The sequence below is a fragment of the Ammospiza caudacuta genome, chromosome 34 (assembly GCF_027887145.1).
Source record: "Ammospiza caudacuta isolate bAmmCau1 chromosome 34, bAmmCau1.pri, whole genome shotgun sequence".
Classification (NCBI taxonomy): Eukaryota; Metazoa; Chordata; class Aves; order Passeriformes; family Passerellidae; genus Ammospiza; species Ammospiza caudacuta.
The window spans coordinates 2,344,597-2,370,076 of NC_080626.1; the positions used below are offsets into that span (position 1 = coordinate 2,344,597).

General features: G+C 55.9%; 1 pseudogene; it reads right to left on the bottom strand.

Moving 5' to 3' along the window:
- The window catches only part of LOC131570335 (zinc finger protein 271-like), a 748,777-nt pseudogene that overhangs the window by 491,092 nt on the left and 232,205 nt on the right, over positions 1-25,480 (bottom strand).

Here is a 25,480-nt window from a genome sequence, read left to right on the forward strand (position 1 = left end):
ATCTCCAGCAATAGGGAATTTAGTTTAGCAGTTCTTTTTATCTCTTTTTCAAATAAAGGAATTAACCATAAATTATGACTACTTCAGAAAAAGCAGATGTTCTCTCTAAGATTTAGCAGGACCGGACAGCTGTTCCTCACATTCAGTAGTCACTGATGTCTTTAATTGCATTTAAATTCAAATGAATTCCCATTTTAAAATGGGTACCATAACCCTTTCCTGCTTAGCAGAATTGGTTTGGGGTACTTGCAGGAGCTCTTTCAATGTTGATGTCTGCTGGTGGATTAACAGCATAGAGAAAATCAAGTCTCTTCCGCCACAGAATACTAAATTGCTGCTAAATAATATTTTGTCCGATCAGAAAATAAGAATGGTCTCCAGAGCATTTCAGGTTTTCATCTCTTAGCCAAATCTGCCTGTTGCAAGGAGCCTGTTTCTAGTAAACATTTGTCCGTGTTTGATACAGTTCAGTTCAGAAAATGGGCAGAGAGATTTCAGAGACAATATGAGAAAACACTCGTGTTTTGGTTACATTTCAGTCCCCTGTGTAGCATTTTTCTTTCTCTATGCCCCTATTTCAGTGGACATATAAGAAAAAGTGCCATTAACATTGGGAGGGGAAGTGGCATTAAAATGTGGAGATGCCTAAATGTCAAGGCAATGGGATCTGGGTAATTCTCTCAGACACCCTGAGGTTTGAAACAGCTCTTTGTTGGAAGCCCCAAAAGCATTCTGCCAAAGACCCCAGCTGGTCACTGATGTTTCTCATCCAGCTGTCAGGCAGCAGCCATCTCTGGTGGGCTGGAGTTTTGAGGTGTGTTCTAATCCTGCCCTTTGCTGTGTGCCACTGAGCAAAGGGAAGAGCCAGATTAGGCATCTGGCACTTGACATCAAAGTTACAAAAATGGAATCATCCCTTTTATTAGAAATCTCTCCATTTCCTCTCTATGGTACATTTCCAAATCTTCAGTGCGGATTTAGACAACTTCTTAATGGAAATCAAAGGCAATTGGACATTTCATTCATTGTTCATGCAGAGATTGTGAAATAATTTAGTAAAGGTAGGAAGTCTGCCACAGGGACAAGGTTCTGGTTGGAACAATTAGTGCTGAGGGGTGGGTGGTTCTGTTTCCAGGATGATCAGCTGCTTTGCCCGTTTCTGGACCAAGGGGCTCTGGGTGCTGTTTTGCTGCTCTTGGCCAGAGAGGCTGGCAAGAAGCAGAAGCAGAGGTAGATCCTTGTTTGCAGTGAGGCTGGTGGGTAAGGAGCTGTGTCTCTGTCCCGGCAGTGCTTGTGCAGGGGGTTCATGCCAGGAGCCCTGAAGTCGCCCAGCGCGACGCCCTGCCCGTGCTCTGGCCCTGCCTGGGGAACAAGGCGCTGCCTGTGCGGAGCGCCAACGTCCGCCCCGTGGCCACCAAGCTGGCCTCTGCCCTCTGCAAGGTGATGGGCACCCAGCTGAAGAAATGTGCTGCCAGCAAGCCTCCACATGTGCGGGAAAACCTCTCCAAAATGTTGGGCTGGTGAAGGCGAGATGTTCTCCAGAAAGCTGAGGAAGCGCTGAGTTGGACACCTCTGGATTTGCCTTTTGAGCTGTGCCAAAAATGACAGAATCCTAAGGAAGGGTGTGCATCTGCCCCCACTCTCTCCATTGCCCTTCCTAGTCATGGCATGGGGGACCTGAAGCAGCTCCAGACAGAGGACAAGATGAAGGGCAGTCATGGCTCAGCCTCACACAGAGGTGAGGGGGGAGCTGGGCCAATCTCTGCTGGCAGGAAGGGTCTTGGGGCAGCCCAGAGAGGCTGTGCACATTGCCAGGGAACAGCTGTGCCCTGCACGTGCCCCTGCAATGAGCTGTGCTGCTGCCAGTGCCCCTGGAGCTGTGGGGCTGCTGAGCTGTGGGGCAGGCAGAGGAGCAGGAGGGTGCATGTGCAGCTGAGCCATTCCTGGAGAGCACAGGGCTCTGGGCTCCCTGCTGTCCCAGGGCAGCCCAGAGGCCAGGCTGTGCCTGTGCCAGCTCTGGGCAAGTGGCTCAGGGTTGTGCCCCGGCCTGCCTCAGTGTTTGCCAGCAGGAGCATGTTTCCCTGTGCAGCAGTTTGGACATTTCCAGGAAATGTGTCCCATGAAATATGGAGCTTCAGATGCTTTAGGTTTGCATGGTGTCCTCTGTTAAACTTTGCCTCTCTGTTAAACTTTGTGTCTCCATTTTGCAGATCTGGCTGGTTACAGTCCTACCGAGAAGTTTTCTCCAGACACTTCCGATGTTCCCTCACCCACAAAGTCCTCGCCTCCCGTCCAGAAGAGCTCTCTGTCCTCCAAGCTCAGGAAGAAGCTGCCGCCTGTGTGAAGAGTGTTTGAAGAATAGGATTGATGCATTAGGCTTGATAGTTACAGCTGTACATATGTTCTGATCTTTAGATGTAGTTTTGAATTATTGTGTTTTGATTGTATCTTTAAAATTCGGTGACATATTTTTAATTGGATATATTTTATTTTGACGATGAAAAAAAAGTAAATTAAAAACATAAAATTTAAATAAACCAAGAGGAGAATGTGAGACCAGGACCTGCTAGCCTAGAGATTATGGGAGTGCAGCTCACTCAATGTGCCAGTGTCTCACCACATCCTTTCCTCATTGGGCCTCTCCTCTTCCTCTTTGGCCATGGTTTCTTTGTGTCATTTGTGCTGCTGTTTTCAACTTGTCATTGTAACAGGGCCACACATTGACATGTTTGGGGGACAATGGATCCAAAAGATCCTGTCTAGTCAAAGGTTTTCTACCTAGGTGTGTTCTGTGCTCACCAAAGGCCTGAGCAAAGAAACCAAGAGAAGTGTGCCCAAATCCCAAAGCTTTGCTCCTTTGCAATCTCCCACAGATCTGGCTAACAGGTGTCTTCAATCACAATTCCATAGGTAAGACAAGGTCATGGATTTCACTGGGAAATGATGCACTGCTTTGGCAAAGTCACCTGTATGTATATTTACCCGGGACAGCACTCCAGCTGTGTTGTTTTCACCTTGTTTGCAGAAGGATGAGTGCACTGGGAGGCCAATAACAAGTGACAAGGGCTCCTCCAATCTGCACTGCAGCCTGGGCGCCATTCAGCCCAGAGCTAGGGGATCATTTGTTCCAAAGGACCAGTGCTTTCCAGTGGAATGAATTCCTGCACAGCTGGAAGAAGCAATTCTGGATTCAGCTCCAGCTGTTGGTGGGCTGCATGATCATTGACAATGCTGCCCTTCCAGAAATTATTCTGCAGTTTCCTTTCATAGTCATTTGAAGCTTTTAAACTTCACATTTCAATTTGCATTGCCTTAGGGAAAAACACTTCTGGGCCCAGTGCAAACTGTCACCTTTGGCAGCCAAGTCCTCATGGTTGCCAGCTTCTGATGTTACAGAATGTCACCTGGCTGAATGAGTTTGCTTAGCTCTGGGTCTAGTCCTGGCCTAGTAAAACAGTTGGTAGCTCTATACCTTCCTTTCTCTTCCTCCCTCTTTTTCCTTATTTTTTGCTTTTCTCCCAGTTCCTCCTCAATGCATTTTGCTGTGGTTATTCAATAAAGGTACATTTGTTTTGGTTATAGCAGCAGCTCCCTGTACCGTATCGGTGTTTTTTGCACTCTGAGATCAACCCACAAACTACCACAAAACCCGTTCGTAAGGATGGATCGTGACATTTGTATACATACTATAAAAACCTTCTATCAAGCCTTAAAAATTCTCTACAAATTCATTTCCAACTTTACTGGGCCTGGCACCGCCCAGCTCTGGTGTTTGCTGCCACCACCAGTGCCCAGATCTGGAAATTCCCTTGTTCTGGCAGAGCCAAGTCCAGCAATTTTCTGGTAAAGAAAGCCAAAAACTGGCAATTTCTGCTGCCAGCACCGGCAATGCCAAGATCTGGTGTTTGCTGCCACTGCCCGTACCCCAGTCTGGACATTTCTTATTCCAACACAGCCCAAGTGCAGCAATTCTTTAGAAAAAGAAGACAAAAGGCAGCAATTTCCTGGTGCCAAGACTGTCACCACCCAGACCTGGTGTTTGATGGCACTGCCCATGCCCAGATCTGGATATTTCCCTGTGCCAGCACAGCCCAAGTGCAGCAATTTGCTGGCACAGAAAGCCAAAACCCGGCAAATTTCTGCTACTGGGTCTGGCACCGACCACATCTTGTGTTTGCTGCCCCAGTACCCAGATTTGGAAAATACCTGGTGCCAGCACAGCCCAAGTCCAGTGATTTGCTGGCACAGAAAGCCATAATTTTGAAATTTGCACGTTCTGGCTCCAGCACCATCAAGCTCTGGTGTTTGCTGGGACTGCCAGTGCCCAGATTTGGAAATTTCCCGATGCCTTCACAGCCCAGGTCTAGCAATTGGTTTTAGCTAGCTTAGGCAGAGAAGTTCCTTTGGACTGTGACTTTCCTTTCTCTTGGAATTGTTTAAACCTGCTCTGGACTGAAAACCCAGACAAACACCGGCAGCAGCTCACACCTGTGGCCCACCGAGCTCTGGGACGCTGCATTCCAGCACCAGAGGGACTCAGGAGAGACCGAGTGAGCCAACTACAACCCACAAAAAGGACTTTCCGAATTTGCTATCTCTTCAGCATTGTCAGAGGTTTGATTTAATATTATTCATTTTTCATGCTTGTGATTACTTTACTTGTGAAATAAACTGGGGATTTTTCACTTTTCTCAAAGGAAGTCTTTTCCTGAACTAGTAGGGGGAGAGGCCGCTTGAACTTGCTTTCTAGACGGACCCCTTTTGGAGATTTCCTCCCAAAATTTGCCCTAAACCAGCACAAACAGTCACAATGAAAATTTCACCAGTGGCATAATTTCCTGGTGGAAAGTCTTGTGACCGAAGCTCGACCTTGCTCTCCATGAGAGATTCTTGGGAAGAGCAGACAGGAGAAGATTCCTGGAAAACTGAAACAGCTTTCCAGCAGGGAAATGAAAATGAAACAAACAATCCAAGATGTTTTCCTCTATTAATTTCTATGCTCCCCTTTTCCATGTTGCACTACTTCTCCACCCCAGTAATTCCAGATGCACTGCACCTCTAAGATCTGTGACTTAGTGATTTTTAGATGGTTTAAAATACCATGAGCCACACACAGTTTTCCTTCCCCTGTTTTTACAGGAAAGCAACACTGGGGGGGTAATGCAGTCCTGGGGTCAGGTAGGAATCCTACCCCAAGGGAAGGTGCCCTGACAGCCTTTGACCCTCAGCAAGGACAATGCCCAGCAGCAAGGGAGGGGATCGCTGTGCCAGTGTGCAGGAGTCAGGGCTCTGCATCCGGGCTCAAGGCTGCAAAGTTCCCGTGTTTGGGCAGACGGAGGGGCTGTCCCCGGGGCGCGCGGGGCTCGAACGTGGGGCTCGTGGGGCGAGCGGGGAACGGACACGGGGACGAACGGCCCCGGTGCCTCAGTTGCAGCAGCGGCAGCGGCGGCGGCAGCAGCGGCAGCAGCAGCAGCAGCGGAAGAAGCAGCAAAAACAGATTCGTTTTCTCTCTTTCTTTCTCTTATTCTCTTTCTTTCTCTCTCGCTCCCTTTCCTGCTGTCGGGCACCCTTCTCTCGGGGTCCCTTGCCCGACGTCCCTCTCCTCTCCCCGCCTCCCTCTCCCCCGCCGGGCCGGGCCATGCCCCCGGCCCGCCCCCGGCCCCGGGCGGGGCTGCCCCGTGCCCGGCCCCGGCCTTCCCGCCGCGGTCTCGCCTCCGCCCGGCTCTGGCCGTGCTGGCGGTGGCGCTGCCGGGCGGGCATCGGTGCCGGGGGCCGGGGCGGCACCGCCGCCCTTCGGCTCCGCCTGGCCCGAGCCCGGCCCCGGCCGCGAGGCAGGCTCCAGTCCCGACCACGGCCCCGGCCCCGGCCCCGGCCCCGGCTCCTCCCGGGGCCCGCGGAGGACACAGGCGGCGCGGCCGCTCCCGCCGCCTCCGCTGCGGCTTCCCCGGGCCGAGCTCCGCCGCTCGGCAGCGCGGCCGCCGGCCCCGAGCCTCCCGTGCCGCGTTCCGAAGATGGAACGCCTGGGCATGGCCGGCCCGGGGCGGGTGAGGGGCGCTCGGGGGCCGTTGCTGGCCCCGCGCCGAGCGCTGACCGCCGCGTCCCGCCCGCAGGTGAGGCGCAGGAGGCCCTGCAGGAGCGGCACCGGCTGGGCTCGCTGCTGGGGCGCGCTCCAGGCACAGCCATGGAGCAGAGAGCCCCGAGAGCGCCCAAGCTGGCCTGGGTGGAGAAGGAGGAGGAAGAAGGCCCTGGAGCTACCCCTGCGCAGGAGATTGAAGAGGTGGTGCCGTTCATTCCACCGCAGGAGGGTGAGTGGCAGAGCTGGGCTGCAGGGCTGGAGCCTGCAGCCAACTTGGCTCCATCCCATCCCATCCCATCCCATCCCATCCCATCCAACCCCATCCCACCCCATCCCATCCCACCCCATCCCATCCCATCCCATCCCATCCCATCCCATCCCACCCCATCCCATCCCATCCCCTGGGGAAATGCCCACGGACAGGACAGAAAAGGGGCTGGGCAGACACCCCGCAGTGGCCGTGCTCCATCGCCCTGGAGCATCCCGGGGCACTCCCTGCCTGGGCAGCGCAGGGCTGGGCTGTGTTCTCCGGCCTCTCCCGCAGCCCCTCAGCTCTGGCTGCGCTCGCTCTTTGCCAGGTGCAGCCCTGGAGCGCACACAGGAGCAGGAACGCACCCGTGGCCTATTCCGCAGCACAGCGCAGGTACCTGCAGCCACCCCCATCTGGACTGGGCCTGTTGTCCCTGCGCAGCCCAGCACCATGTGTGCAGCACTCCATGCAACATCCCTGGCTTCTTGCCCTTCTGCTACAGCTGGTTGGCAAATTCATGAAGAGGATTCGGGAGGAAGAGACCAGCGTCATGGGCACTGTGCTCAGAGCATACCCTCCTATCTTCAAAACCAACACCAGTGCTGCCCTGCTGAATATGCTTGTGGAGGAGGGTTCTTCCAGTGCAAAGCAAGTAAGCAGCCTGTGGCCTGACTTCCCAGCAATTGCTTGGCCTCCCAAGCCACGCCTGCTGCTTACTGTAAGCCTTGAGGCCATGGCAGTGTGGTGGCAAGGGAAGTACTTTTCTGGGGCAGCAGGGCACATGACTCCCTCTGGCAGCTTTCCAAGTCTCCCCTGCCTTCTCCAGGTGCCCGCCATGGTGAGGTACATCCACCAGTGGCTTGTGGCCAATGATTCTGCCGAGCACAGGCTGGACAAGGCCCTGCTGAATCTCACCAGAGAACACCCGGATGACGCAGTGGTGACGCTCCTGCGTGTGGCCCCGTCCTGTGACAGGTATGGGGCCCACCTGCCCAGAGGGCTCAGGCCTCCCCAGCCCATCACTCTGTACCGCCTGGCCCAGGTGTGTGACCAACAGAGAGTTCCAGGGCCCTCTGGCTGCTGCTTTTCCCAGCCCTGGCACGTCAGCCCCCAAGCCTGCTGCCATGCTCCCTTGCTGCCCCTCAGGGCTCTGTCCCCACAGGGCTGGGCTGCCTGGCTGCTGCTGGCAAGGGCCAGTGGGCAGAGGCAGCACCGGTGGTCAGCCCGGGCCCCTAGGGATGCCCAGGCCACGGTGCCATGTCTGAGACCCGCCCTGAGACAGAGCTCTAACCCTGCAGAGCTGCCATCACCATGTGGAAGACCGTCATGTGCTCGTCCAGGACTGCAGAGCCAGTGCAGCTGATACTCCTGGATGTGCTGGGGAGCTGGCCAGAGTGCAGCACGTGCAACTCCGATGGGGACAAAACGGGTGTCTTTGCCCTGGCTGTGAGTTTCTGTAACTGGCCTTTGCTGGCCCCAAGGCTGCCTCTCCAGCAGCTCTCCATCCTCCTTCCCCCACTGCATCTCCCTGCCTCAGGCGCTGGGTTGAAACCTAGCCCAGGGGCAGCTTCAGGCCCACCAGGCCCCGTGCTTCCCCTGCCAAGGTCTCTCTGGGCCTCTCCCTGCCCTGCTCGGGCCCTGCCACACAGACACCTGGGCACTGAGCGCTGTCTCGGGGGGCTTTGTCCCTTGCAGGCAACCGTGGTGATGTGGAAGATCCTCCAGGAGCCCCGTGTCCCACGTGTAGTGACACTGTATTTCCCCCACCTGTTTGTGCATCTGCTCTTCCAAGTGTTCTTCAGCACAGAAGAGATGCCAGAGGAGGTGGATACCTTCTGGAAGAAATGCCAGGAAGAGCATGTCCTTGCCACCAGCCCCAACAGGTGCTCCATGCCACTCCTCCTGTCCCTGCCACATGGCCTGCAAAGGAGCCAGTGCTGCCAGTGTGACCTGGGCTTTGCTCTCTGCCCACAGGTTTGCAGTGCAGACCCTGCAGTCCCTGCTCTGCCTTCTCCAGTGTGAGCAGGTGGTGGTGTCAATGGAAGGCAAGCGTGGCTGGGACACTCTGCTCTGCGTTGATACCCACCACTCTGCCGTGGCTCTGCTGGCCGGGTGAGACCCCCCCTTCTCCCCATTGCTCCTGGCATTTGTGCCCCGTGCGTGGGCTGTCCCACACAGTCCCCGTGGCTGGGGCCAAAGGGACGAGGGACAGCCAAGCAGACTGGAAAAGGCTGGGAAAGGAGGCTGCCTAGGAGCAGCCACATCTCAAAGGGCCCAGGTCCCCTGGCAGGGTGGTGGGGAAAGACAAGAACCGTGTGAGTCAGTGCTGGGAAAGGCTTCCCCCCTCTGCCCCCCGTCTCAGGATCTTAATGCCATTTTCTGCCTTGCAGGGAGATGCGCCATGCATCCAGGCCCTTGTGTAAAAGGATCTTATGCTGCCTCCTTGACATGCTCAGTGAAGAGATGCCATACTGGGATTTCCCTGCCCTGGCATTCCTTGCTGAGGTGAGCCTGAAGGCCAGCATGACCTGGCTGAGCTGCCTCCCAGCTCTCTGCCCTCTCGTCGCCACAGACGCCTGGGACGGTGCCCGTGCCCTGCGCTGCTGCCTGGGCCCAGCCCTGTGCGGCTCCGGGCTCCTGCCGGCCGGCTCCCCCGTCACTGCCCTGTGCCTTTCAGGTCCTCGAGTGCCTGGACTTGAGGGACTGCAGGGACAGCATCATGGATGTCTTGTCATGGCAGCTGCGGAGGGAGCGTGCAGACATTGGCAGCCAGCTGCTCAGGGTCCTCCTCCCGCGCAGGGACCATTCCCCGCCGGTGAGAAGGGGGCAGTGGCTGAAGCCGTGCAGGCAGCGTGGGGCTGGGCAACGCAGTCGCTTGGCCCTGCCTGGGCTTTGGGCGCTGGGGCAGCTGCCCCCAGCTCTCCTGCCTCCCGCTTCAGCTGCCCCAGTGCTTCAGGACAGGCCTTTGGCCTCTGGGCCCTGCGGCAGCAGGGTGGCCTTTCACAAACTTGCCTTCCACGCAGGCCGAAAGAATGCGGGGCCTGACTGAAGGGCTCGTGGAGCTCCCGCAGGTCAGGGTGACCACCATGCTGCTGGACTATCTGTTCCTGGATAATGGTGCCCCAATACCCAGCCCCATGGCCCTGCAGCTGGCTAAGGTGTTCCTGCCACTCTTTGACAACGTAAGGCTCTGTAAGGCCCCCAGCCACGGCCACTGGCTGCTGCCCGGACACTTGGTGCCCTGTGCAGATGCAGGCCTGTGCCAATGTGGGCCAGAATCAGCTGCTGCTGAGCTCTTGCTGCCTTCCTGTTCTACAGGGTGACAGCCAGGTGCAGCAGCTCTCCATGACTGTCTTTCAAAACTTGATGTCTGCTGTAGAAGAAGAAGGAAAAACGCTCCGATGACACAAGTGTGTGAGAGCCTGCTGCCACTGCTCTTCCATTGCCATAATGAGAATCTGCGTGTGGCAGAGGTGAGGACTCGTGGGCTGCTGATGTCCCCCTGGCAGGGGGCTCGCCTGCCTCCTGCCCTGCGCCTGCTGGACTGCAGCCTCCTCCAGGCTGCAGCTCCTGTGCCTTGGGCTCTGGGGCCATGTCTGCATCTCTGCTGCTCTCCAGACTTCTCGGGAAACGCTGCTTGGTGCGGTCAAGTTCCTGAAAAGGAAAGCTCTTGAAAAAACTGTGAAGAAAGAGAAACTCTCAAAGTTCACTAAGCTCCTGGTAAGGATGGCCTGCAAGCCCCAGCCTCACCATGGAGAAGGCCCCTGAGGGCGGTGCTCAGTGTGCAGGGCTGGCAGCTGTGCCGCGGCCCGGTGCTGCACGCAGAGGCCGCGCGGGCTCTTCTCCAGGCTCCCGTGGGCCCGAGCCTGTTGCCCACGGAGCCCCGGCCCGGCGGGGCTGCGGGGCGGCACCGCGGCTCCCCGGGCAGCAGCCGGCCCTCTGCCCCCTCCCCTCGGGAGCCCTTGGCCAGCGGCTGCTGGCCGCGCCTCAGGGCTGTGCGGGCAGGGGAGGCCGGGGCTGGGCGCAGGCAGCGCCGGGCCCCCAGGGGCTGAGCCCGCGCCAACCCTTCCCTCCTGTCGCTCTCTGCAGCTGGCAGAGGACAGGATCCGAGCGGCCGAGCACCTGCGCCGGGCCATGCCCTACCTGGAGAGCCCACAGGAGTCCCTGCGAGAGGCGGCCATCAGGTTCATGGGTGAGTCCCGAGCCCGGGCTGCCCCCTCCCCTCCCCGGCCCACCGCAGCTCGGCCCCAGCCCCGCCTGCTGCCCGGGCAGCGCCAGCCGTGCCCTGGGGCGCCAGCCGAGCCCCGCCTGGCCTGGGCATTGCTGCTGCCGTCCTCTGGCAGCCGTGCCCTGGGCCGGCAGCGTGCGGCAAGGGCCGGGCTGAGCCCTGCCGGGCCAGCAGCCCGTGTGGCCGCAGCGCCGGCAGCGCCGCTGGCAGGGAGCTGTGCCGCTGGGGCCGTGACAGGCTCTGTGTTCACAGACATGGCCAGCCGGCGCCTGAGGGGGCAGCAGCAAGAGCTGCAGCTGATCTGCACTGGTGAGTGAGGCAGCAGCGGGCTGACAGCGGGGGCTGCCGGGGCATCTGCAAGCCCTGCCCCGGCTGCGGAGGGCTCTGCTCCCGTGGGCAGAGCACACGGAGCTTTCAGGGCCATGTGGGCCATTGGTGGCCAGCAGCTTTGGGCTGATCCCCTTGCTCCCTGCTCCCTCCTGGCCATGGCAAGACCCGGATGGGATGGCCTTGGCAGGGGGCTCTCCTGGGCTCCCCGCAGATCCGGCTCTGACCGTGCCTCTGTTCCTCTCTCTTGCAGCCCTGGAACCCCTGACAGAGGACACGAGCAGTGCCGTGTCACAGCTGGCACTTGAAACACTGCATGTCCTCCGGGCAATACAGCGTGGGCAATATTCCACCATCTGGAGGCTGCACGATCAGCTGCGCAGGGCATGGCGGACTCGGCCTCGCCTGCCGGGGCTCGGCTGCTGCACTGCCAGATGACTGAGGAGGAGAGCTGATCTGGGAGGCTGTCTTTGCTGGGGCAACCTGAGCCAGGGGTAATTTTCCTTTTCTTGAAGATTTTTTTTTTCTTCTTTTCCCTTTTTTATGTAGATTGTAAATAAATAATATAGAGTATATATCACTATATACATTTGTATATATTATAGATTATTGTAAATAACTCAATTCTAGAATGTGTTATGATACACAGACTGCCAGGAGCTTTTCTTTGCTGCCCAGGGTCTGCAGGGCAAGAGGCAGGAAAGGGTGAAAAGGGAGCTTGTGCTCAGCAGCAAAGCAGGCTGAGGGGTGGTGAGGCCCTGAAGGGGGCAAAGGGTGCTTGCGCTCAGCCAGCTGCCCAGGCGTGCAGTGGGCAAAGGGAAATGGCCAGAAGGCCCTTGGCCTGTGATGGTTCTGCTGAAGCCTTTGTGCTGCCCACAGAGCGGCTGGGCAGGGGCCGGAGCTGCGGGCATCCCAGCCAGAGCGGTGCCTGGAGATGGCCACAAGCCCTGTGCCAGGCAGGAAGCGCCATCTGTGTCCTCCTGCCCGGGTGCTGCTGGCTGCCTTGCTGAGGGCTCCCAGGTGCCTCTGGATGGGGCTGCTCTGGAGCTGCTGTGGGGCTGCGGCGCTGCTGCCGGGCAGCTTGGCCGGGCTGGGGCAGAGCCTGAGGGGCTGGGGCGCTGGCAAGCCCTGAGCAATGGGCTGTCAGAGGCCATAAGCAGCCCTTGTTTGCTTTGGGATCACCGTGATTTTGGGGGCAGTGCAGGGGAGAAGAGAGAAAATGTGGGCTTCCCTCAGCCATGGCTGGGTTTTTCCCTACCATGTAGGAGTTGGGCCTTCCTCAAGGCCCTGGCAGAGATAAGAGATTTTCCCTTTTTCCTTGTTTTCCCTTTTTGTATCTAATGTCTTTTCAATAATGTGTTGTTTGTTTTTTCAGAGGAAGCGTTCCAGGTGGTTCAGTGTGGATGGGGAAGTGCTGGGGAGCAGCTGTGGCGTGGATGGGCCGTGCCCTTGGAGAAGGCTGAGGCCATGGTTTGGGAGCAGCTTTTCTTGCAGCCATGGCTGGTGTGAGGTGGGTCCCTGTGTGCTTGGCAGGGTGGGATCAGAGCTTTTGGGAGCTGGCAGCGAGCACAGGAGCATCCTGCTCTGGGCAGCTGCTGAGGGCTGGATGTGCCATGGCTGGCTGCAGGCTGGGCACATGTGCTGCCCTCCTGCTCTGCTGCCAAAGGCAGCAGGGATGGGCAGCTCTGGGCACAGCCAGCATGGCCTGGGCACCGCAGGCCTTGGCACAAGGGCATGGGAGCCCTCAGCTGATGGGCACTTTCTGCTTTCTCTCCTTGCAGCCGGGCTCTGCGGGTGCTGAGGCTGCTCTGGGCTCTGCCAAGGCTCTGCTGGGCTCAGCCCTGGGCCCAGCTGGGCTGGCTCTGCCCTCACATTGCTCTGACAGCTCTGCATCAGACGAGCCCGTTGCGAGCACAGCGCCTGAGCTTTCTGCTTTGGCAGGTGAGTGAGACTCTGCTGCAGGCCCAGAGATTGCAGCTGGGGACACACATCCAACTGGCAAGGACCCAAACTCTCCACAGTCCTGGCTGAACGCCTGGATCTCCCCAGGATGTTTTGTCTGTCCCATTCTTCCTTCTTGATTGGCTGGGATTGTGCAACTGCACTTTCTTCCTCCTCTAGAAGTGCCATGAGTGGGCCAAAGCTGGCGAGTGGGCCGTGGTCCTGAGGCAGTGCAGTCTGCAGCTGATGGATGGAGAATTGCCCTTCTGCACTGCCAAACCAGAGCAAAAAGCCGTAAGTGGGACTTAGTTTCTCTTTGAAATCCCTGACAGTTTCAAAAGGAATGTGCAGCTCATTCCCAGGCTGAGAAGGAAGGTCATCTTCTAAGGGATTTGGGCTTTGACAGAGTTTCCATTCCCAGTCCTGCTTGGAGCTGGAAGGGCACAAAGCAATTTCTTGCTTCGACCACAGTTTCAAATACCAGTGTTGGAAACAAAGCCCAAAATCTTTTAAGAGGTTGCTGAGGTCAGTAAGATGGATCCATGCCATCAGCACATTTGCAATGGAAATAACTGAGTTCTCTTTTTCAAAAGATCATTTACTTCTTAATGCAAAGAATGTAACTTTGCATTTATGTTTTGGTTTTTTCACTAACATTATGTTATGTTTTTTCACTAAAACTTGGATTTTATTCTTATCTTTTACAATTAACCTATTTTTTTCCTTTTTCCTATTTTTTCCTTTCAATAGAAAACATGTCCTATCAAAGGAATGTCCTTTGCTCCTGGTTCCCGTGTGGAGCAGCTCCCTTCCTGCTGGCTGAGCTGCTCAGGCAGAGCCCGGCAGCTCCTGGCCCTGCAGGGCTGAGGCTTTTCCCCGTTGCTGGGCACAGACTGATGGAGCAGCACTGCTGAACACGGGCACACAGAGGGACCAGCAGCAGCTGCCTTTGGCCACCTGAGGCTCCCAGGCCCAAACTCTGAGCAGCCAGGGCTGGAAGAGAGTGGCAGGATCTGATCCCTGACTCTGGGCCAGGGTTGCACAAATGACCCCACAGCAGCAGCAGCAGCAGCAGCAGCAGATGGAGCTGACTTTGAGCACAGCCCCTGCCCCTTTTCCCTCCCGTGTGCAGCGGTGTCACAGCAGCCTGAGGCACCTGGGAGCCCCCAGTGCCAGCAGGGACTGGAGATGGCAGCCCTGGGCTCCTGGAGGCTGTGCAAGGAACGGAGCTGGGCACTCCCTGTGCATGGGGACCTTCCAGATGGAAAAGGCTGCTGTGCCCAGGCAGCTCCAAGGGCACAGAAAGGAGGCTCTGGAGCACTGGATCTGTGCCAGTGCCACAGTCCTGGGCAGCAGCCAGCGAGCCCTGGGGGAACAGAGGGCACAGCAAGAGGGACAGAAGCAGGCAAGGGCAGAGACTGGAGAGAGCCAGGCCCGGGAGCAGGAACAGCTGCTCCATTGCACTCTTGGAGAAAGCTCTTGGCTGGTTCAAAGCGCTGAAAGGCGTGAAGGGCAGAGAGGAGGCCACAGCAAACAATGCTCCTGTTTGCACAGCCTCCCCTCTCCGTGTCCCAGAAGGAATTGCATGGACTGTGTTCTTCTCTCTGAGCCATCTCGTTCAGCATGAGCAGCTCAGCACTAGGAGCTGAAGGAGCTGAAGCCTCAGGCCACAGGAGCTGGGCAAGAGGGAACTTTTGGAGCAAAGGAATGCTGCTAAAATAGCCCCAGCTGAATGCAGTGGATAGAATCATGGAATCACAGAATCCTTTCTGTTGGAAAAGCCCTCTGAGCTCACCCAGTGCAGCCGCTCACCCAGCAGTGCCAAGCCCAACACTAAACCACGTCCCTGAAGTGCCAAGGCCTGGACACCAGCCCTGAGTGAGGCCTGGACAGCAGGCCCTGAGCCAAAGGTGGCCTCTGGATGAACCTTCCAAGCAAAGGTTATCTTTGTATCTGCTCCCTGATGAAATATGCATGGTCATTAGGCCCTGTAATAGATGTAGCCACTCATTAGTGAGACATGTATTGACCTTTGTGTATTTAGAAGCCAGACAAGGCCATGAAATCTGACATCTGGTCTTGTTTGGGGCTGAAGGATCAATGTCAGCTCCTTTGGTTCCTCCTTGAGCCCTGGCCAGGCTTTGGCAGGGACCCAAGAGGAGGATGAAAGCAGATGTTGCCACACTAGCAGTGCTGTCAGTTTGTTCATTCAGCACTGTCAGAGCTGGGCCCTCTCCCAGAGGGGCTGGAGCCTCACCTGGGGCTGGAGGCACCTGCAGGAATTCCCAGTGCCCAGGAGTGGCTCTGCAGCCCGTGGCTGTGACAGCTTCCCCAGCTGCTGTGTGGGTCTGGGGGATGGTAAAGGCTGAGGGTAAATGCTGCTGGATCTTTCTTAATCACTGCTGCAATCTGTGGTGGGGATGGTTGGGTGCATTGCTGAGCTGCTCCTTTTGTGATTCTTTGCTGCTCTGAACTGCAGGAAATGACACTGATTCCTTCAGCAGGAGTCTGTGTCTCTGGTGCTGACCCTGCCCACTGGTAAAACAAAACTGGCACCGTCTGGTCAGATCCCAACAAAATGTCACTTGTTCAGTGTAAATGTGAGGAATCAGTCCCATCAGAAATTCCCAGCTGGGAAGCCCTTCCCTGGAGTTCCCTGGCTCTGGAGTGGGCTGAGGTCGGAGCCCCGTGTGAGCAGTGGGGCAGTCGGGTTAAAGAAGCTGCACCCCTGGATGGCTTCAAATGCATCCAAAAATTGCACATGGAAAAGGAAAAGACCTTGTGGGTTTGGGCAGACAAAGATGAATTTGTTAAGAGTCCATTGGAAACAGCACCTTCAGAAGGAACAATTATTGTTGGAATGCTCCCACATGGAGCAACAGAAGAAGGTTCTAATCTGGAGCTCAGATGCATTTGTGCAAGTGAAATATTAATATAATAAATAACTATATATATATATTTATAGGATAATAAGACCTTAATATATATACTTATATTTTATATATGTCCATATCAATCTATATCTATATTTCTCTATCACTGTCTACATATAAAATTATCATAATGTGAAGTAGTGCTGACAATGCTAATTTGGTAGCTTTGGGTGCTGAGGGATGTAATACTAAATACCCTACAGAACAGGATTGGCCAGGACCTTAATGTCAGTGGCCAACTTTGTGAGATTGTATACAATGAAAAAGGAGGAAGTGAGGAAATTGGCTATTTTTACAGGGTTCGCTGATACTGTGATGCAGAGTGCTTTGTTTGTTCCTATGAAAAATACAGTGATTAAGCCTGCAGGGTTTTTCATGTACCAGACTATGCACAAGCTGCAGGACTGGTTGAACAGGTTGTTAAAAGAGCAGTGTAAAAAATGAGGAGATGGAACTTTTGCCCATGGAGAACCCATCTCCCAGATGTGCTCCATGCCCTTCACAATGGCCCACTGGGGAAATGGAACCCCCTGGCTGTGCATGGCTGCCCCCAATTTGCAAATCCAACCATGGGCAGTGAGACTTGGGCTGCCTGGGAAATTGTTCTGGCTGTGATGGCCCCTGGCAGGGCCAGCCCAGAGGCTGCAGGGCTGGGCCTTCATGCTTTGGAATTAATGAGGAGAAATTCAAAGCAAATGAGAGCTGTCAATACTGAAACAGGAATTCAGATTCCTCCAGGACACTTTGCTTTGGTAACTGCTCCCTTGGAGCTTGGCCTTGCAAAGTGTTCCTGTCATGGCAGGAGGAATTGATGCAGAATATCAAGGAGAAATTACAGTAATTCTGTTAAACTATAGTGACCAGGATTGGATTATTCAACCCCATGACAGGGTAGCACAATTACTGATCTTGCAATTTTAAGAACGATTTTGCAAAAAGGAGATCCACCTCCAGTCAGCACTGTTTGTGGAGATAAAGGGTTTGGATGCAGCAGCCCTGATAATGGAGCCAGATTGTGGGTCCAGAGGCCAAATGGCCCTCCCGAGGCAGCTGAAGGAGCAGCTCCTAGGAAAGACAACTCTGAGTCCTGAACCCTGGGCAGGAACAATGGGAATGTGTCCCTGCAGCCAGGGATTCTGTGTGAGAGCAAGTAGATCTGACAGGAGATTGTTTTACCCATCCTGCCAGACCAAATCTCCCTGTTTGCCCCAAGGGCCCCTGTGGAAAATGCTCTGATCCACGGGGCTCCATGTGAAGGCTGCTGTGACACTGAGGGACTTGCACAGGAATTCCATCCAGGAGCCTGGGTGCCCCTCAGGGACTGGGACCCGGCCCCTTCCAGCCAGAGGGGAAAGGGCCCCCCAAGCCTTGTTAGCCACAGACAGCGTGGTAAAGCTGAACAGCAAAGGGCCTAGGGGCATTATTCTGGAATTAAAAAGGTGCCAGCTCCAGGCACAACAGAATTCTTGTTCCTAACTCCAATGGGATTGAGAAAAAAGAATGAAGAACGGTGTCACTAAAGTACTGCTGATGTCTGTAAGGTGTACCTTGAAAGTCAGCCAGAATCTTTGTCTGTCACAAACACCTCCAGTGTTTCACCAAGGGATTGGTCATCAAAATGTAATGATGAGTTATGATAGATTGCTGAGCTTATCCTTTTGTAATTCTTTGCAGCTGTGCATGATATAAATGACACAATTCCTTCAGTTGGTGTCTGTGTCTTTGGTAGTGACCCTGCCCACTGGGGACACAGGGCCCCCTCTTGCCTAAGTGTTACCTGGCAAGGCAAAAGCCCTCCTTCCAAAATTCCCCCCTTCATACCCTGAGCATGATGTGCTCTGGTCTGGGCTATGCCCGGGCTCAGTTGGGGTCCCCTGTCCTGGCTGTGTCCCTGCCCAGCTCCCCCGCAGCCCCAGCCCCTCCCCAGCATGGCTGGACGAGGGGCAGGACAGGCCTTGGCTGTGCTGCAGCTCAGCAAGAACAAAACCATCTCTGCGTGCTCAGCCCTGTGCTCAGCACCCGGCCCAGCAGGGTCTCAGTGCCAGGGGCTGTGCCCTCAGTGCCTGCCAGGGGTTTCCATGGCAACTGCCAGGCCAGGTGACCCAGGTGTCCCCCCAGTGCCGGTTGCCATGGAAACAGTGCCCAGCCCTGCCCCTTTCTGTCTGGCTGACCTGGCCTTTGGCCCTGGCAGTGCCGGTGGCTGCTGGTTCCTGGTGCCTGAGCGGCCAGCGCGGCACAGGGCAGGTGGCCATGGCACAGCCCCCAGCAAGGGATCCCCTCTGGCTCTGGGCACTGACACCAGCCCTGAGCACGGGCCCAGGGCAGCTTTCCATGGCCACCAACCATCACAACAGCCCTGGGCATTGGTTGCCATGGCACCAAACCAAGGAACGGGTCCCTGTGGCCGTTGCCATGGCACCTGGTGGCACCAACGGGTGTCACTGCAGTTGTACCTGGAACAGCCCTGGCAGCGCTTTGTCCCAGGGTTGCCATGGAGCTGAGGGCAGCAACAGCTGGTGCTCTGCAAGGGCCCTGGGGCAGACGGGAAGGAGCAGCAGAGCAGGGGCTGATCCATCCCCAGTGCGCTGCACAGCCCAGGACAGTGTCCCAGAGCGTCCTCATGGAGCTGCCAACAACATCCCCCCTCTGCAGCCCTGGCCTCTCCCCCAGCTCACACAGGTGCCCCATCCTTGATGGCACAGACACGGCAGCACTGGCTCAGCAGCCCCTGTTTGCATTGCACAGAGCAGGGGGAGCACCCCCATGCTGTTGCTGTGGGGACATGAACCTGAGGGAGCACAAATGCCATCAGCCCTGGGGCCAGCAAGGGCTGGGGGATGGCAGGGAAACCACCCAGGTTTGTCCTGGCCTCTGCAATCAGCCAGAGAGTTTGTTCCCATCAGCTGGGAGTGCCCTGTGAGTGCCATCCTGTGGGTGCCCTGTGATGGCACTCAGGGTGATCTGTTCCATAACCTCACTGGGCACCCAGGTCAGGCTGACAGGCCTGGAGGTCCCCAGATCCTCCTTCCAGCCCTTCTTGGGGATGGGCTCACACTGGCACCTCCAGTCCTCTGGGAGCTCCCTGCTGAGCCAGCACTGATGGTAAATGATGGAGCGCAGCCTGGGGAGCTCATCCACAGCTCCCTCATTGCCCTAGGATGGATCCTGTCTGCTCCCATTCACCTGTGAGCATCTGAGTGGCTCAGCAGGTCACCCACTGCTTCCTCCTGGATTCCAGGGGCTGTTCTGCTCCCTGTGCCCATCTACCAGCTCAGGAGAACACTTGTCCTGAGGATATCCTCCCCTAATATTGAAAATTGAAACAAACTAGGGGTAAAGTAGCTCAGCCTTTTCCTTATCTTGTGTTAGTATATTCTCCTCTGCAACCAATAAAGAGTAGAGGTTCTCCTACTCCTCCTTTTTGCTATTAAGTTTTTATAAAAACATTTTTATTCTTTTTGCAGAACCCTCCAGGTTAAGTTTTAATAGAGTTTTCAACTCTCAGTTTTTCTTTCTGTATGACCCAGCAACATCCTTAAAGACTTCCTGAGTTGCTGGTCCTTTTTCCACCCCTGAGTCTCTAGAAAAACTCCATTGGCAGCCAGGCCAGTCATTTTCCTCACTAGCTCATCTTCTGCCGCACTGGGACAGGCTGCTTCTTCCCCCTTATGATTACTTTCTTGAAATGTCTCCGTCCTTCCAGGACCCCTTTGTAGTTAAGAGCTGTTTCCCTTAAAGCAATCAGTACCTGATTATGTATTCCCCGAATCTGCAGCCTAAACAGGCCAAAGTCTGCCCTTTCCTATTTCCAGTGCAGAAATTTTGTTACTGCCCCTCCCTCTTTCACAGAACATTGAACACTTCATTATTTCATGGTCACTGTGCCCCAGGCAGCCTCTGAGCCCCACATCTGCCACCAGCCTTTTTCTGTTTGTGAACAGCAGCAAACAGAGCTTTCCTTGGCAGTGGGAGTGCTACCAAAAATTTAGTAAAACAGAAAATTCCTTAACCCCAATGTAGCATTAAGAAGCAGCATTCTTTATTCAGCTGGATGCACGGGGGAGAGCTCCTCCCAAAGATGTGCATGCTGAGTACAGGAAAGTTTCTGTTTGTATTCTGTATTTTGCATACATATTAATTGATTGTCTTGGACTAAAAATACATATGATAATCATTTCCCCAAAATCATTAATATATTTCCCCTCCCCTTTACCCATGCATTCTCCTGTCCTGGGGGTCTCCCTGGTGGTCCCTGGTGGTCGTGGACCCCAATGTTCCCGTGGGCCTGGCTGAGCTGGCAGGACACTGAGGCTGCTGAACATCCAATTCCCTTCTCACATAATGGGCACTGTGTGGTTTCCACAGGCCTGGGGTTGTGGAGAACAAGCTCCAGGTGTGAGCTCACCTGGTGAAGACAATTTATCATCTGGTACCATGTGGTCACAGAGTGGGCTATGACATCACAGAGTGGGTTAGGTGAGGTCATCGAGCAGCCACGGCATCATAGTCTGCATTTGTGACATCAGAGATCCAGCTGTGACATCACGGGCAGAGGTCTGACATCACAGTGCATACTATGGCATCACAGACTCTGGTGTGACATCAGAGACCAGCTGTGTGACATTGGAGAATGGGCTGTGATATCACAGAGCAGGCTGTGACATCCCAGAGGGGCTGTGTGACATCCCAGCAGGGCTGTGTCAGGTCACTGGGTTGGTCACTCTGCCCCAGCTCCCCCTCACAGTTTCTCCCAACAACTCCAATGCTGTCCATGCCCAGCAGGGTCCCTGTCTCCCAGGATCCCCCCGGCCCACCTGGAGCCACAGCCTCCACCAAAGGATATTCCACAGGATCCACCCCAGAGCCTGACAGGGGACAAGGGGCCAGGGCAGTGTGACCAGGACAGCAAGGACTGGGATTATCCAGGTCACTGTGGCCTGGTTTGGATTGCCCAGGGCAGGAAAGATATCTGGCAGCTGGAGCAGGGTCTGGGAAGGGCCTCCAAGGTGGGGCTGGAGCCCTTGGGCTGTGAGCAGAGGCTGAGGGAGCTGCGCTGGTCCAGCCTGGAGCAGGGAAGGCTGAGGGGCTCCTCATGCCAGCCTGGCAGTGCCAGCCAGGAGGGGATGGAGAACACAGAGCCAGGCTCTTCACCGGGGGCTGGGGGGAGACAAAAGCCAATGGGTGGAAGGGGAAAGAGGGGAGATCAGCCAGGGCATGAGGAAATGAAATGAGTCAGGCTGCTTTCAGCATTTCCTCAACACCAAGAGCAGCCTGACCTCCCTTCTCCATCTACCACTGATAGATTTGCAAATCAGGAATTGTTTGAGCTGTTCTGTCCTCAGTCCAGGACAAGAATCCTGATAAAAGAACTCAATTGTGTTTATATCTATCACAGAATCACATTAGTCAAAAATTAATTTTAGTATGCAAATCAGTTGTGAACAGTGGACTCATCAGACATGCTGGGACATTGCACATAGCTCAGAGAAGAGTTTGGAATTGTGTGATTGCTATTTTAATGGTGTAATTTTTATTAAGTTATATCCTGTTCAACTGTGGTCTGTTGGCTAGGTCCAGTGTGGGCTGGAGGGAGCTCAGATTTGCACAAGGCTGCTCTGAGTGCCAGCCTTGGATGGGGAAAATGGTGGGGTTGGGGTAGGGACAGAGTCTGATTGATTGTCAGCCATGAAAGGTCCTGATTTTCATACCCAGTCAAACTGCATGAGGAGGTACTTGGATTCAGTGTCAACTGGAAATTGCACATATCAATTTATGAACAGGGAAAAAAAATTAAACAGGACCTAAAAACTGTTTCCTCACTGTCTTTTTAAATAGAACATATTCAGTTGAATGCACTTCTGAAATCTCTCTTATTAACCACACAAGATTTGAAAACTGAAATCAAATTATCCCCAGAGATTTGGCTTGTTAAGGTGTTCTGAATGTTAATGAGCCCTGGGACACTGTCCGGGGGGACAGGAGACCCCACTGTGCATGAACAGGGTTGGATTTCTCTGCAGTAAACTGTGAGGGGGGGCTGGGGAGGATTGACGTCCTCAGTGACTTCACACAGCTCCTTTGATGTCACATAGCCCCCTTGTGATGTCACACTGCCCCTGTGATGTCATACATCACCTGTGATGTCACACAGCTCCTGTGATGTCACACAACTAACTCAGTTACCCTGTAATGTCATACAGCAGTGCTGTGATGTCATAAAAGACTGTGATGTCACAGTCTGTTCTGTGATGTCACAGCCTGCTCTGTGATGTTACACAGCCACCCGGTGAAGTCACAACCCACTCTCTGATGCCACAGAGCCACACTCTATGATGGCAGAGTCTGCTCTATGCTCTCACATCCTACTATGTGATGACACATCCAGCTCTGTGATCTCATAGAACACTCAAGAACTCAGTTACATTGAAACCCTGAAGTCTCTTGGACTTTGAAGAGATCCCTGTCAGGGACACAAGTGAGAAAGTGTCCCCAGGTTCCAGGTAGAGCAGAACACTGGAGGCAGTGATGCCAGGTGGGGACAAGCAAGGCAAAGGTGTCTCTGGTGCTGAGCAAAGCTTGATGTGTTTGAGGAATGCAAAGGGCCAAGGCCTGAGCCCCAGCCCCTGGCCAGGCAGATCCTGTCCCTCCCTCCTTGCTCAGGGCTCTTCCCGGGATGGGCACTGGCATGTGGGGATGTGCAATGCCAGGGGCAGGAGCGTGGGGCGGCCCCTGCCAGGCTGCTGAGCAGGGACAAGGAGGCAATGAGGCCCCAGGCCTGCAAGGGTCACTTGTCCCCTCCTGGCCCCAGGCCCAGCAGCCATGGCCAAAGTGCTGCCCAGGTTGGCTCTGGCAGGGCTGTCTTGCAGCTGCTGCCCATCCCTGTGCCCTGTGCAGCCCAGGCTGTCCCACGGTGTCCCTGCCCTGTGCCTCTGTCCCTGCAGGCTGTCGGCATCCCCCGGCTGCCCCACCTGGCTGGGCCCTTCCTTTGCTGACAGCTCTGCCTCCTGCCTGCCTCTGCCTGCCCACACAGAGCCTGGGGCTGCTCCAGGCTCTGGCAGGGAAATTCCTTTCTGCTGCTGCCCAGGCTGGACCTCCCCAGCTGCCCTTGCTGCCATTATTTCCTTCTCATGCTTATATCCTCCAGGAAGAAAAGCTCCAGCCTCTCTGAAACCACCCTTCAGTCCCTGCCAGGCTACTGTTCTGTCCTCAGTCTCCACCCCACTGAGCCCAGAGCCTGCAGCCTCCACCTGCTGTAATGAGGCCTCCAAACCCCATCTTGGGAGGTTTTTGGGTCCTCTCCAAGGTCTGTGAAAATGGGAAAATAGAGGTCAAAGCTATTTTCAGGCAAATCTTGCAGTGGCAGAACACGGTCAATATCTCTAATGTGAATGAGGTGGGATTTACATTTGTTAGAAGGAGGAAATAATTTGCAATGATGAGAGTGGAACAAAACTGAAACTGTTTCTCCAGAGAAGTGGATGTGCCATCCCAGGAATTGTCCAGGAGCAGGAGCTTTGTGCAACCTGACATAGTGAAACCCCATCCCCTACCCAAGGATGGAATTCCTGTTGTGTGGGTTCTCTGATGTGCTGGGTGAGCTCACAAGGCTTCTGGTCAGAATGTCAGCTGAGGGCAGCCAGGCTGCTGCAGCAATTCAGAGGCATCTCCCTAATAATTTTAATAACCAGATGATAACAACCCACTGAAACTTTAACTTGTTCACATTTAAGCAGTTAAGCAATCACTATAGGGAAAAAATTGGATAGACCAGTACATTTAGAAAATGTTGCATTTCTTCATTGCAAAAAAAAAGCACAATCAGTAGAGCATATATTGTTCATCCACTCAGCTGGGCAAACCACTAAACTGCTGCACCAGAAGACGGGCCCTATCCCATCCTATATTTCCCTTTGCCATTCTCTCTCAGAGTGCAGATGAGACAAAACCAAAAAGTTCAACTTGAGTCAATCTTTACCTTCAAAGGAAATTCAGGAACCTTTGGCAGAGGCCAATGCTCTGCACGTTGATGAAATCTTCGCAGAGGCCAATGCTCTGCAGGTGTAAGAACTTTGCAGAGGCCAACGCTCTGCGGGTGTAGGAATTCTCTGCGCAGGCCAATGCTCCGCGAACAATTCCCTTGGCGAATCGCCCAGGGAAGCCGCCTGCAGGAGCCCAGGCTGCGCACACCCAGCCAGGGCCGCGTTCTCGGGCAGCTGAGGCCGCGCCGCTGTCGCAGACGCCGCCGCCCCGTTCGCGGCTCCCAGGCACCTGCGGCCTCTGGCAGCCGCCGCCGTTTCCCGGATCCTGCCCCTCCCGGCCCCGGACGCTCCCGAAGATGCTGCCGGGGCTCGGGGGCTTCGTCTGCCCGGGCTGGGGCTGGGCCTCCCCTGCGGGACAAGGTGAGGGGGGGTCCCCGGGGGTCGTGTCCCCCCGGGGGCGTGTGTGTCCCCAATGTGCCCCCAAGCCGGGGTCACCCCCTTTTCTCTGCCCAGAGCTCCTGAGCCAGCTCCTGCTGTCCCCGGCAGGGGCTTTGGGGAGCCTCCCGGGGACCCCCTTGAATGCCCATTCCTGGGCACTGGGACCCCCCGCATCTCCTTCCCCAGCTGCAGGACCCCCTACACCTCCTTATCCTGCCCCCACACCCCCTGCACCCCCTTTCCCGGGTATCCTCCTCTGGCAGCCCCTGGATCCCCCATTTCCATGAGCCCGGGGACCCCCGGACCCCATTCCCGGCCAGCCGGGGGCCCCTCACCCCCAGGCCTCCCTTTGCCCGGCGACCGGTGACGCCACCAAAGACTCGGGGTGCCATTGGCGGGCAGCAAAGAGCGGCGCCAATGGCGGGGCCAGAGGCGGCTCAGGGGGCGGGGCCGCAGCAGAGCAGCGCGATGGCTCCAGCGCTGGGGCTGGGGGCGCTCCTGGGCCCCGGGGGGCGGCGAGAGCTGAGGGGGACCCCGGCACCGGGACTCTGTGATCGCCCGTTCCGGAGCACCGAGGGGCCCCGGAACCCCCATTCCTTGGCACCGCCATCCCCCCGCAGCCCCATTCCCGGGCATGGGTTCCACCCTGCACCCCCTTATCCGGCACCAACAACCCGCACCACCTTCCCGGCCATCCCCCCTCTCCCAGTCCCCAGAGCCCCATTTTCCTTCACCCAGAGACCCCCTGACCCCTATTCCTCCCTTTGGGAATGTGGAGCAGCGCGATGGGGGTTCCCCTCCCCGCCTCACCATGCCGTGCTTCCCAGAGCCGGAATCCAGCGGGAATCTCACCCTGGTGCTCCCCGGGTCTGTCCGCGCTGCCATCGGCGTTGTTCTCCTCATCGGATTCGGCGTCTGGAGGCTCCAATCTGCTTCCCCCCACACCCTTCCTGGGGTTCACCCTCCCAAGACTTCTGGGGGTCCCCCATGTCCCACCCAGCCCCCCCAAACTCCTCCTGGCTCCCCCATAAGCCGCACATGGGGATTCCTGGGAGTTCCCCTGTGCTCCCCCATTCCCAGGATTTTGGGGGGTCCCCCCCGACCTGTCCGTGCCCCCCCAGATTTCTGCCACAGCCCCACTGTGATGGTGGGGCTGGGGTCTGAGTGCTGGTGCCCCTTGCCTGCAGCAGATCCAGCGCTGAGGGGAGTTCGGGGCTCCCTCAGCATTTGGGGTCCCCTGGGGGTTGGGGTGACCCCCCGGGCCCCAGGATCCCCCTGAACAGGCTGATGCTGCCTGTGCTCAGTGAG